Below are 12,049 nucleotides of genomic sequence, written 5' to 3'. Positions count from 1 at the left end.
GCTATTACTGTCCACATTTTACAGATGAGAAAACTGAGGCAGAGAATGGTTAATTTACCCAGGATCACATATTTAAGCAAGGGTCTATGGCTGGATTTGAATTCAGATCTTCCTGACTCCACGTCCAGCACTCTATCCGGTGAGCTGCCTACCTGTCTGATACCATCTGTAAAATGAAGAGATTGGCCTGGATGAACTTGAAGGTCCTTTCAGCTCTAGAACTATGACTCCCCTTTTGCATGGGAAGAAATAGACTCAGAATTGTTAAATGAGCTGTCCAAGGTTACAGAAGCCAGGAGGGAGTGGGGAGACACTAAGGCTAAGGCAGCATTCTCTTCACCCTCTCATGCTTGTACACTTTGCCCAAATTAACCTATTTATCTTGCATTTATTCACCGCATGTAGATTTTGAATTGACTTAGATTATACTCTGTTGTCTCCCTCATTATAACAGCAGATCACTGACAGCAGGGATTGTTCCATTCTTTATATTTGGTCTAGCACCTAGCGCAACGCCCAGCACATAACAGGTGCTTAAGACACACTTGTTGACTGATTGAAACCATTCCCTTCTCCGAGGGAAGCAGTCGGGCACAAAGCTTGAAAGGAAAATCAGGGCATGACTGTGCAGGGCCTTGACTGCCAAGTGGAGAAGTCTGCATAGGAGTCTGCAAACAGGTCCTGGACTTCACTGATAGAGCTCAAATGAATCTGTCAACACGGATGGAGCACACACTCTGTGCACAGTGCACCCACCAGGTACTGGAGTTGCCTTACTTTTAGGCTTCTACTATGTAATAAGCTTCTCTCTTCATTTCTCTGGACCTCAGTTTTTTCATCTGAAAAATGAGGTTAGATTAGAGGGTCTCCAAGATCCTTCCCAGCTCTGACATTTATGTTCTAAGGGCCCTCCCAGCTCTGACATCCTGTGTTCTAAAGGCCCTCCCAGCTCTGACATCCTGTGCTCTAAGGGCCCTCTCAGCCCTGACATACTGTGTTCTAAGAGCCCTCCCAGCTCTGACACCCTGTGTTCTAAGGGCCCTCTCAGCTCTGACATTCTGTGTTCTTAAGTCCCTTCCAATCCTTCCAACCCTAATACCCTATGGTTCTGTAGGAACAGCATTCGCAAGATTGCAGAAGCCTTTTCAACCTGGGTTCCAAGGATGAGTCCAAAAAGTAGCCTGATTTCTACCTCCTTCCGTGATTAGGCATTCATTCAATGAACCATGTGTTTTACACTCAGGACTGAGATTCTAAGGATTGTGATTTACAGTGAGAAAAGTAAAAAAAAAAATTAAATCCCAGAGGATCTGCATTCTTCTCACTAGCATCTTCAAAGAGCCCTGAATCCCATTTCAGAATCTCATCATTGGGTCTCCAGCTTAACAAATTGAGCTAGAAATTCAAATGCAGCCAGTTATTTCTGGCATCCTACTGTGTTTCCATGGTAACAGCTTAACTGATAAACCCAAAGGTCTTCAGATAATTGAGTTACTGAACTGGAGCAAAAACAAAAATAATTCCATCCCCATTTTAAACATGGCAGCCCTATGAAGATTTAAGGTAACAGCCAGTCTCTTTTGGAAGGCCCGAGATGGGCTATGTAAACTTTGCACTCCCCTTCATTCCTCCCTCTGTCCCCTCAAAAGTCCAGTATAAATGTTGGAAGGGTTCATCCTGGGTCTGCCCCAGACTGGTGCAATTACAGGAGAGGGTTGGATCTGAAGGAAATAAGATGTGGCTCATCTCACCCCAGATTGATTGGAGAACATGAGAGTTGTCTTCAAAGATTTGAAAGGCTATGTATGAATGATTAGACTACTTCAGTAAGGGTAGGATCTGGAGCAGAGAGGTCTATTTTAGGTCAATGAAAGGAAAATGTTACCAGTCATTAGAGTCCTCCATTTCTCAGCTGAATCCATTAAAAAACAACAATTACCTCTCTCACTGTCTCTTCCTCTCCTCTCATTTCGCAACTGCTTTGTAATCTGGTGTACGGTTTCATTACTCAACTGAAACGGCCCTCTCCAAAGTTACCAGGGACCTCTTTATTGCCAAATCTAATGGCCTTTCTCATTCTTCTTGACCTCTCTAGAACATATGACACTGTTGACCACCCTCCCCTGCCAGATATGCTCTATTCTCTGGGCTTCTGTAATACTGCTCTTTTGTGGGGCTCTCCTCCTATTGGACTGATTGCTCCCTCTCAGTCCCCTTTGCTGCGTGATCTTCTCCATCTTATCCCCTTAAGTGGGTGTTCCCCAAGGTTCTCTCCTTGGCCCCCTCTCTCTACTGTCTTTTCATTAGTGATTTCATCAGCTCCCATGGATTCAGAGCTATCACTCTTCATTACAGTTGAACTAGCCCATTTGACACTCAACATTTCATTTCCCCAAGAGTATTCCTCCATGCCCTTTAGAGGCTGTCTGTCATGCCTGGAATGCCCTCTTTCTTTAATGCACCCTTGCCTCTTAGAATCTGTTCCTTCTTTCAAGGAAGCATCACTTCCTACATGAAGCCTTTTTTGACTCCCTTCAGCTACTGGTACCCAACCCTCTGACAGAAGTAATTACTTTGAATCTACTTATTTGTATTTTGTGTTTACTTGTTTATATGTTTGTTGTTTTCCTGATAGGATGTAAGTCCTTACTGGCAGGATATGCCTTGTTTTTGCCTCTGTATCCCCAGAGTATGGGCAGCTAGGTGGTGCAGTGGATAGAGCGCCAGGCTTGAAGTCAGTAATATTCATCTCCCTGAGTTCAAATCCAGCTTCAGATTCTTACTAGCTGGGTAATGCTGGGCAAGTCACTTAACCTGTTTGCCTCACCACTCCAGTATCTTTGCCAAGAAAACCCCAAATGGGGTCATGGAGAACCAGACACGACTGAACAAATCCTCAGAACAGTGTCTAGCACATCACAGGTGCTTAATAAATGCTTGAGTGATCAACTGATTGATTCAGGAACGGGAGAGGCTAGATGATTTCTGAGGTCCTTTCCAACTTTGAGAATGTGGGATCCTTTGCAGTTAGATCGCTCCCTCAAGCATCTATGCCTGGAGCGTCTCATTTCCGTCTTGTGACTTCCCTGGATTCCTTCAAGTTTCAGTTAAAAAGGTTCTGCAAGAGCCTTTCCCAGTCCTCCTTAAACCCCCAATTCATCCTGTACATGTCTTATTTGCACAATGTGTTTTTTTTTGTTTTTGGCTAGGCAATGGGGTTAAGTGACTTGCCCAGGGTCACACAGCTAGTAAGTGTTATGTGTCTGAGGCCGGATTTTAACTCAGGTCCTCCTGAATCCCGGCCCGGTGCTCTATCTACTGCGCCACCTAGCTGCCCCTGTACGATGGTTTTTGCATGTTGTCTCCCTCATTAGATTGTGAGCTCCTTGCGGGCAGGGACTGTCTTTTGCCTTTCTTTGTATCCCCAGTGCTTAGCACAGTGCCTGGCACATAGCAGTGCTTAATAAATGCTAGTTGACACTAGCTATCCAGCACACCTGGAAGTGTGCTAACAGAGTAAAACAACCCTGCAGTTTAGAACTAGCCCACAGGATATAAAATAAACCCACATAAATCATTGGCATTTCTATATATTACCAACAAAGCTCAGCAGCAAGAGATAGAGAAATTCCATTTAAAGTAACTGTAGACAGTATAAAATATTTGGGAGTCTACTTGCCAAGACAAGCCCAGGAACTATGTGAGCACAATTACAAAAACTTTTCACACAAATAAAGTCAGATCTAAATAACTGGAAAAATATCAATTGCTCATGGGTAAGCTGAGCTAATATAATATAATGACAATTCTACCTAAATTAATTTACTTATTCAGTGCCATACCAATCAAACTACCAAAAATTATTTTATAGAACTAGAAAAAATAATAATGAAATGCATCTGGAAGAACAAAAGTTCAAGAATATCAAGGGAATTGATGAAAAGAAATGCAAAGGAAGGTGGTTGAGCTGTATCAGATCTAAAACTGTATTATAAGGCAGCAATCATCAAAACTACTTGGTATTGGCTAAGAAATAGAGTGGTGGATCAGTGGAATAGGTTGGTATACAAGATACAGTAGTCAATGACTATAGTAACCTGTTTGATAACCCCAAAGACTCCAACTTCTAGGATAAGAACTCACTATTTGACAAAAACTGCTGGAAAACTGGAAAATAGTATGGCAGAAACTAGGCGCAGACCAACATCTTACACCATATACTAAGATAAGGTCAAAATGGGTACCCAATTTAGACATAAAGAGTGATACCATAAGCAAATTAGGAGAGCAAGGAATAGTTTACTTGTCAGATCTATGGAGAAGGGAAGAATTTATGACCAAATAGGAGATAGAGAACATTATGAAATGAAAATGGATAATTTTAATTATATTAAATTAAGAAGTTTTTGCACAAACAAAGCCAATGCAACCAAGATTAGAAGGGAAGCAGAAAGCTGGGGAACAATTTTTACAACCAGTGTTTCTGATAAAGGCCTCATTTCTAAAATACATAGAGAACTGAGTCAAATTTATAAGAATACTAGTCATTCCTCAATTGATAAATGGTCAAAGGATACGAGTAGATAGTTTTCAGATGAAGAAATTAAAGCTACCTATATTCATGCAAAAAAAAAATGCTCTACATCACTACTGACCAGAGAAATGCATATCAAAATAACTCTAAGGTACCACCTTACACCTATCAGATTGGCTAACATGACAAAACAGGAAAATGATAAACGATGGAGAAGATGTGGGAAAACTGGAATTATTCTATGCATTATTGGTGGAGTTGTGAACTGATCCATTCTGGACAGCAATTTGGAACTATGCCCAAAGGGCTATAAAACTGTGCATACCCTCTTTGATCCAGCAATACACACAAAGAGATCATGAAAAAGGGAAAAGGACCCACATATGCAAAAATATTTATAGCAGCTCTTTTTGAGGTGGCAAAGAATTAGAAATTGAGGAGATGCCCATCAATTGAGGAATGGCTGAACAAGCTTTGGCATATAAATGTAATGGAGTACTATTGTTCCATAAGAAATGATGATGAGGAGGAGGATTTCAGAAAAACCTGGAAAGCCTTATATGAACAGATGCTCTGAGTGAAGTGGGCAGAACCAGAAGAACACTGTACACAGTAACAGCAACATTGTGCAGTGATCAATTATGACCGACTTAGGTCTTCTTAACAATACAGTGATCCAGGATAATTCCAAAAGACTCATGATAGATGTTATCCACATCCAGAGAAAGAACTATGAAGTCTGAATGCAGATTGATGTATACTATTTTCTCTCTCTCTCTCTCTCTCTTTTTTTTTCTCATGGTTTTCCCCTTTTGTTCTGATTCTTTTTTTACAACATGACTAATACAGAGATATGTTTAATATGATTATACATGTATAGCCTACATCAGATTGCTTGCTGTCTTGGGGAAGGGAGAGGGGAAGGAGGGGGAGAAAATTTAGAACTCAAAATCTTATAGAAGTGAATGTTGAAAACTAAAAATAAATAAACAAATGAATGTATTAATTAAAAAAAAATAACTGGCCCATAGGCCTGGAGCCCAAAATGCAAATGGCTGAGTAGCAACATGAGTCATGAGTACAAAAATTTGGCCTGGACTGGACAACCACTGAGCTCCCACCAAATCCAGCATCTAATGATCCTGGCTTCATCTTCTCCCTCACAATTCTCTTCCACTTCTCACCCTTGTTATTTCATACTTACCCAGACATTATCCCGCTTGATCATTCATTTCTCTTTTCCTAGGCACAGTGCAGCAGGATGTACCATCTCCATTTCATTCTTAGAGAAGAATTGGACCATGGGGCTTACAGAAGGTGGAAGGACCATAGAGCAAGATCTGGAAAAGGCTTCAGAGGTCACTAACTCCAACCCTTTCATTTTACAGATGAGGAAACTGAGGCTTAGGGACCTGCCCTATCTAAAGTGCTGGGCAATCATCATAAGAGTAAAGATTTGAACCCAGGTCCTCCACCTTTAGAACCACTACTACTTTCTGCTATAATCTGTTGCCTCCAACAAGAGGGCTCCCCTTCTACCTCTGGCAAAAATCACTGTGGCTAATACAAAAGGATTTCATCCAATTAAAAAGCAATAAATCACATTTTTCATGTTTATTATTATTTATTATATTTAAGTTTATTAACTCCTTTCCTCAATAATAACCCTATGGAAATTGAAAGTGCAAGTTATTATTTCCCCATTTTATAGATAAGGAAACTGAAGGTCAGAGAGATTAGGGGATTAATTCAGGGCAATGTGTGTCAAAGCCAAGACCAGAAGTATATTTTCTGACTCTTCCTAAGTCCAATTCTCTTCCCACTATAGTACACTTCCCCTTTAAAACACCACAGAAAGCCTCCCTCTATCTTCAATACAGCCAAGTGAAATACTGCAGAGCCAATTAAGAATGAGGATGGAGGAAAGGCCAATGGATTCAGTAATTAAGAGACTGTTAGTAACACTAGAGAGTAGTTTCAGACAGGGTATGTGGTCAGAAGCCAGACTGCAAAGGGCTGAGAACTGAATCAGAGGAGGGGAAAAGGAAACAAATTAGCTGGAGGGTTTTTCCTAGGATCCTGATAAAAGGGAGGGGAGGTATAAGCCAGTAGAAAGAATGCCTTTCAAGGTCAAGTGAAGGGTGTTGTTTTGTTTTTTTAAGGATGGAGGAGATTAGAGTATGTTTGTAGGAAGGCAGAAAAGAAGCCAGTAGATTGGAATGGAAAGTGATGGTGGTGATGGTGGTGGTGGTGGTAAGGATGATGGAATGAGCAAACTTGAGAAGGGGACAGGAGAGGATAGGATCAAGGGCATTAGAAGGCTTATCCTTTATGAGGAAAAGGGTTCTCTCTTCATCAGAGACTGAGCAAATGAGAAGAGTATCCGGGATGCTGTTGGGGTTTATCGAGGTTATAGAACAGAGGGAGGAGAGGTAGCTCAGGCCAGATAGTCTTTATTTGCTCAGTAAAGTTTGAGACGAGACTCTCTGTTGAGAATTAGAGGTAGAGTTGTATAGATGGTTATCACCCAAACATCTCCCCTATCTGTCAATGCTTGAGCTTTATTCTTTTGGCTTAACCCTTGGTCCCCATTAAAACGTGACTCAATGGGAAGGGCTTTTTTTTTTTAATGAATTTTTAAAAAATGAAATCCTATAATCGCATCTTTTTCTGATGCTTCACCATGGTAGGTCCTATGATACCGGAAAGGATTTAAAGTAGGAAGCTAATGATATAATGTCTGCTACCCAAGGACCAGCTTAGCTAAGGTTAAGGAGGCTCATCACATGGGGGGGAGGGAGAGACAATTTTTTGTCGATGGCAACTCTCAAAAGCCACCTATCAAGTGTGGGGGGAGGCTGCTCTCTGCATGGGTAGAGGGTCTTCCTCCTCCTGACAAAGATCCTTGAAGTACTGAAGAAAAAGCAAATGAATTTGTCAGGTCCTTTACTGAGAAGAGATCTGACAGTATTGAAAGTATTGAAAGGAAGAAAGGGAGCTGAAGATGACCTGGGGTAGCTGAGGGGGCACCATAAGTGGGGGAAGGGTAGGTTGGAGGTATGAAAAATGAACTTTACTCACTCTCTAGTTTTGACGTGGGTCCACTCTGCTCTCACCCCATGGGCAGGGAATGCACAAATACGACAGTAAGAAGAGAGAAAAGTCAGGAGTCTACCCAAGGGTAACCTGGTGACCTGGGGCTCAGTCCCACCTAATCACTAGGCTATGACCTGAGCTCTCTGCCTTGCCCCTCCTTCCCCAACTTAGACTCCCAAGCTTGGGAGTATTTAGAAATATTTCCAATTTAACAACTGAAGTCTCTAAATTATTCCTTACCAATATTTTTATTTTTAAAGCTTCCCTCTCCACCAAGTTTAGTCAATGACCTTTGCAAATCTGGATGGCCCAATTACCAGTCCAGCCTTAGCCTTTTTTTTTTTAATGTAAAGAGGCAGATGGGTAGCACAGTGGGTAGAGCACTTTCTCTGAAGTCAGAAAGACCTGGGATCTCAGACCTTATTAGTTATGTGACCCTGGGCAAGCCATTTAATCTATGTCTGCCTCAGTTTCCTAATATAGCAGTTACCTGTTTGATGAACAGTCTGTGTCAATCCTATTTTAAAGGACATTTCTCAGATTTCTTTGTTGTTATCTACACTGAAAAAGAAAAGTTAAGCTAGTTCTTTTACTAACTTAGTATGTGACCTTGGATATGTCATTCTTCCTCTGTGAGTCTTATTTTCCTAATCTACAAAGTGAGGGGGCTGATCTAGAATATCTAAGATTCCTCTCAGTTCTGCCATTTCATGTTTTCAGGCCCCTCCCAGATCTGACATTCTGTATTCCAAGGGCCCTCCCAGCTCTGACTTTGTGTGCTCTAAGGCCCTTCCCAGGCTCTGACATCCTGTGTCCTTAAGGGCCCTCCCAGCTCTGACATTCTGTGTTCTAAGGGCCCTCCCAGCTCTGACACTCTGTGTTCTAAGGGCCCTCTCAGCTTTACTATCCTTCAACTTAGGGCAATTTTACTTAGCTGTTTCCAGGAAGCTGGTTAGATGTCATTACTTCCTGACTTAGGGCAGTATAACTTTGCTGCCTCTAATCTGGAGGTGGTTAAGGGTTGAACGAGGCAGATAGGTGGTTCAGTGGATAGAGCGCTGGAACTCACTGAGTTCGAATCTAGCCTCAATTTAGTTAACCTCTCTGCTTTAATCCACTCGAGAAGGACATGGCAAACCACTTTGCCAAGAAAATGCCATTGACCATATGGTACATGGGGTTACTAAGAGTACAGTGACTGTCAAAATATTTGGAGATACCTTGTTTACCAGAGCTAAGGCCTAGCAAGCAGGCTGTGCCCTGGGCTTGGCATAACAATAATCCTTAGTGCTCTGGATGATATCACCTTTACTCTGAAATTAATTAAGCTTCTGTTTGGATCCTGACTCTCCGGTCTTTAGCTCCGCTTCTTTAGCTCCAGCCACTCACGGATTTAAGGCCGTTGGGGTCAGCTGACAAGACTGAACAGCAGTAACAAAATGGGCTGAAGAACCAGGCACAGGTGAGGGGGTGGCCCCCTCCACCCTAAGGAGGAGCCGCTCCCGAGGAGGGGGTCGGGTCAAGGGTCTTGAGGTGCCTCGGGGGAGGGCTGGGAGCACATGGGAGGAGGCAGAAGTGGAGAAGAAGAGCGCATGGTGCGGGGCGGATCTGGAGCGCGGAAGTTTGTGCCGGGGCTGGGGGTGGAGTTTAGGAACAGCACAAAGGTCCCAGCTGTAAAGGGGCCAAAGGGCTGGGGGTTAGGGTCTCCGGGCACACTGGCGGAGGACGGAGGGAAGATGGGGAAATTGGGGGAGAGTCCACACTCACCCTCCGGGGCCCCGGGGAAGAGAGCAAAGCACTCAGTCGTGGAAAGGGGAGGAGAGTTCAAGGACAAGGTAACCTGAGCTCCAGGGGACATACAGACAGGAATGTGACTCCAAGGCCCCGCGGGGGGCAGCCCCAAGCCCCCTCCCGCCCTGCGCTCAGCCTTACCCGTGCAGTGGCCCCGGTGGCCGCGTCCCGGGCTCCTTCCCGCCCCCCTCCGCCCAGGCAGCCAGCCTTGGTCCCTCCTCCTTCTGCTCCTTCTCCTCCTCCTCTTCCTTCTCCCCTAGAGTCCCAGAACCGCTGCCGAGAGCCAGCCCACCCCGGGGCGGGCGGATGACGCCACCTCGGCGGGCCGCCGGCATGCACCGGCTTGTCCCGAGCTGCCTCGCCCAGCCACGGAAGGCAGAGGGATGCTCAAAAGATGCTCGGAGAGCAGAAGAGGACCAGCCCCCTCTGAGCCTCGGCTCCGGTTCGAGTCCGGCTTTGTCATCCAGCAACGTGTGATGCTGGACAGACAAAAAGGAAGTAGCCTCTTGAGCTTAGAGTCTGGGTGGGGAGACACCCCAGCATTTGGGAGGTCTGTGAAAGCAAACAAGGGATTTCAAGTGTGAGAGGAAGAAAAGACAACCCTAATGGAGTCCTTATAAACGCTCTGGGAAATCGCTCTTCATCCTTCAACTTCACAGGCAAGTATGGTCCCTAGGGTACTTCTGATTGGCTGGGTCTAATGCTATGCATTGGAGGATCCTAATATCAGTCTACGGTTAAGTGCCCCTAATATCCAACCAATGATAAGAGCTAGCGTTTACATAACTCTTGAAGGTTTGCAAAGCACTCCACAAGTATTATCTGATTTTATTCTCCCAACAATCCCGGGAGGTAGGTGTTATTATCACCTCCATTTTACACGTGATGAGGAAACAGGCAGAGCGAAAGGGATTTGCCCAAGGATTCAAAGCTAGGAAGAGTCTGAGGTCATATTTGAATTCGTCTTCTTGAATTCAGGTCTGTTGTTCCGTCCACTGCAACCATCGGATTAGTGCCTGAATAACAAATTACCTGCTGACGTGTCCTTAATATGAACTAACTGGTTATCAGTTAACAACAATTAGTTCTTACAGAGACCTGTAGCCCTCATAAATGATCTGAAGTTTACTCTCAACCCCAGTTCCGCTGGCAGATGGGTCCCCAGGTAATCCCTGATTGGCTGTGGGTGTGTTTCAGTGTTACGAGCTGGAAAAACCATCAGGTGTATTTCCCTAACATCCATGGCCACTTAATATATCTCCAATATCATCCAATCATTAAAAACTCAATATGAATTACCTGTTTATAGTTCCTCATGGGCCCCTACGTGGTGCAGTGCATAGAGCATGGGGCCTGGAGTCAGGAAGACCTGAGTTCAAATCCAGCCTCAGACACTTACTAGCTGTGTGATCCTGGTCAAGTCACTTCGTCTTGTTTGCCTCAGTTTCCTCATCTGTAAAATGAACTGGAGAATGAAATGACAAACCACTTTAGTATCTCTGCCAAGAAAATCCTAAAGGGGATAATGAAGAGCTAGACAACTGAACAACAAACATTTCCTCCACATCATTGATAATCAATTAACATCATTTAGCTTTTACAAAGAGATATTTCCTGAAAAGACTTGGCTAGAACCAAGTACAACCACCTGCTACATCCTGTTAACTTTCTTCCCTCTACAGACCACCTTAGTCCCTGAGGAGAATAGATTCAAATTTAAGGAGGGGACTAGAAAACTTTCCCCCCACTGAGTTCAATGAGGTACCTTCTGGCTAGTGTCTATGCCTCGAGTCTCCCCACTCCAGTCTCTCCCTCACTCAGCTACCAAAGTGATTTTCCTGATGAGCAAGTCTGACCATATCCCTTCCCCTACTCAATAAACTCCAATACTTCCATATTACTTCCAGGATCAAATATAAGAATCCTCAGTTTGGAATTTAAAGCAGAAAAAAAACCCCACCAAACAAACCTGGCCCCTTCCTACCTCCCTAATGTTACTCTTTGTTCTTCTCCATATCCTTTGCAGTCTAGCTTCATGGACCTCCATGCTGTTCTCTGGGGAAGATACTCCGTCTCCTGGCTCTGGGCATCTTCTTTCATGCCTGAACTACTCTTCCTTCTCACTTCTCTTACATCCCTGACTTCCTTCAAGACTCATCTCAAGCCTAGCTCAAATGTCACTTTCTGCAGGAGGCTTTTTCTGGCCCCTGCTCTTGTAGCCAGGAGGGCCTTCCCCTCTGAACTCCCTCATCTTCCTACTGCCCATCTCCCAGCCTCTTAACTTCTCCCTCCGGTATCACCTTTGTTTTAGTCTCTCACAAAGAGGACAGTGTCTTTTCTCCAAGGCCATCCAGGTCCCTACATGGATTCTGGACCTGATTGCCTCCTGTCTTCTCCAGTTGATAACTCGCTGTCATCCTCACTCTCCCTAACTTTCAATCTCTCACTATCTTGTTTTTTTTCCCCTTTCTGGCTACAAACTTACCCAAGCCTTTCTCACCTTGAAGACTAGATTCAGCCATCCCTGCTAGCTATAGTCTTCTATTTCTTCTCCCTGTCTCAGCCAAACTCCCTGAAAAAACTGTACACCTGGGCCTCCACTTCCTTCTCACTCTCTTCTAAACCTTC

The 12,049-nt window shown here is 44.0% G+C and overlaps 1 protein-coding gene across 5 annotated transcripts in view; it reads right to left on the bottom strand.

Annotated features, from left to right (window-relative positions):
- The window catches only part of TMCO4 (transmembrane and coiled-coil domains 4), a 113,076-nt gene extending 103,387 nt beyond the window's left edge, over positions 1 to 9,689 (bottom strand). The window contains exons 1-2 of one of the 5 annotated variants that reach the window (XM_020973122.2): positions 9,563 to 9,680; positions 7,616 to 7,640 (exon numbers count right to left, since the gene is read on the bottom strand). The gene's annotated coding sequence lies outside the window, so the exon portion shown is untranslated. Of the gene's footprint in view, positions 1 to 7,615; positions 7,641 to 9,562 lie in introns of all 5 variants that reach the window. The other 4 variants (XR_002321802.2, XR_002321801.2, XR_013482533.1 and 1 more) reach the window with 4 other exon arrangements.
- Positions 9,690 to 12,049: the final 2,360 nt, after the last annotated feature.

Source organism: Phascolarctos cinereus, unplaced genomic scaffold (genome assembly GCF_003287225.1).
Source record: "Phascolarctos cinereus isolate Bilbo 61053 unplaced genomic scaffold, phaCin_HiC Scaffold_726;HRSCAF=1367, whole genome shotgun sequence".
Lineage (NCBI taxonomy): Eukaryota > Metazoa > Chordata > Mammalia > Diprotodontia > Phascolarctidae > Phascolarctos > Phascolarctos cinereus.
The sequence above is the reverse complement of the archived record's forward strand: the minus strand, read 5'-3'. Positions and strand labels throughout refer to the sequence as shown.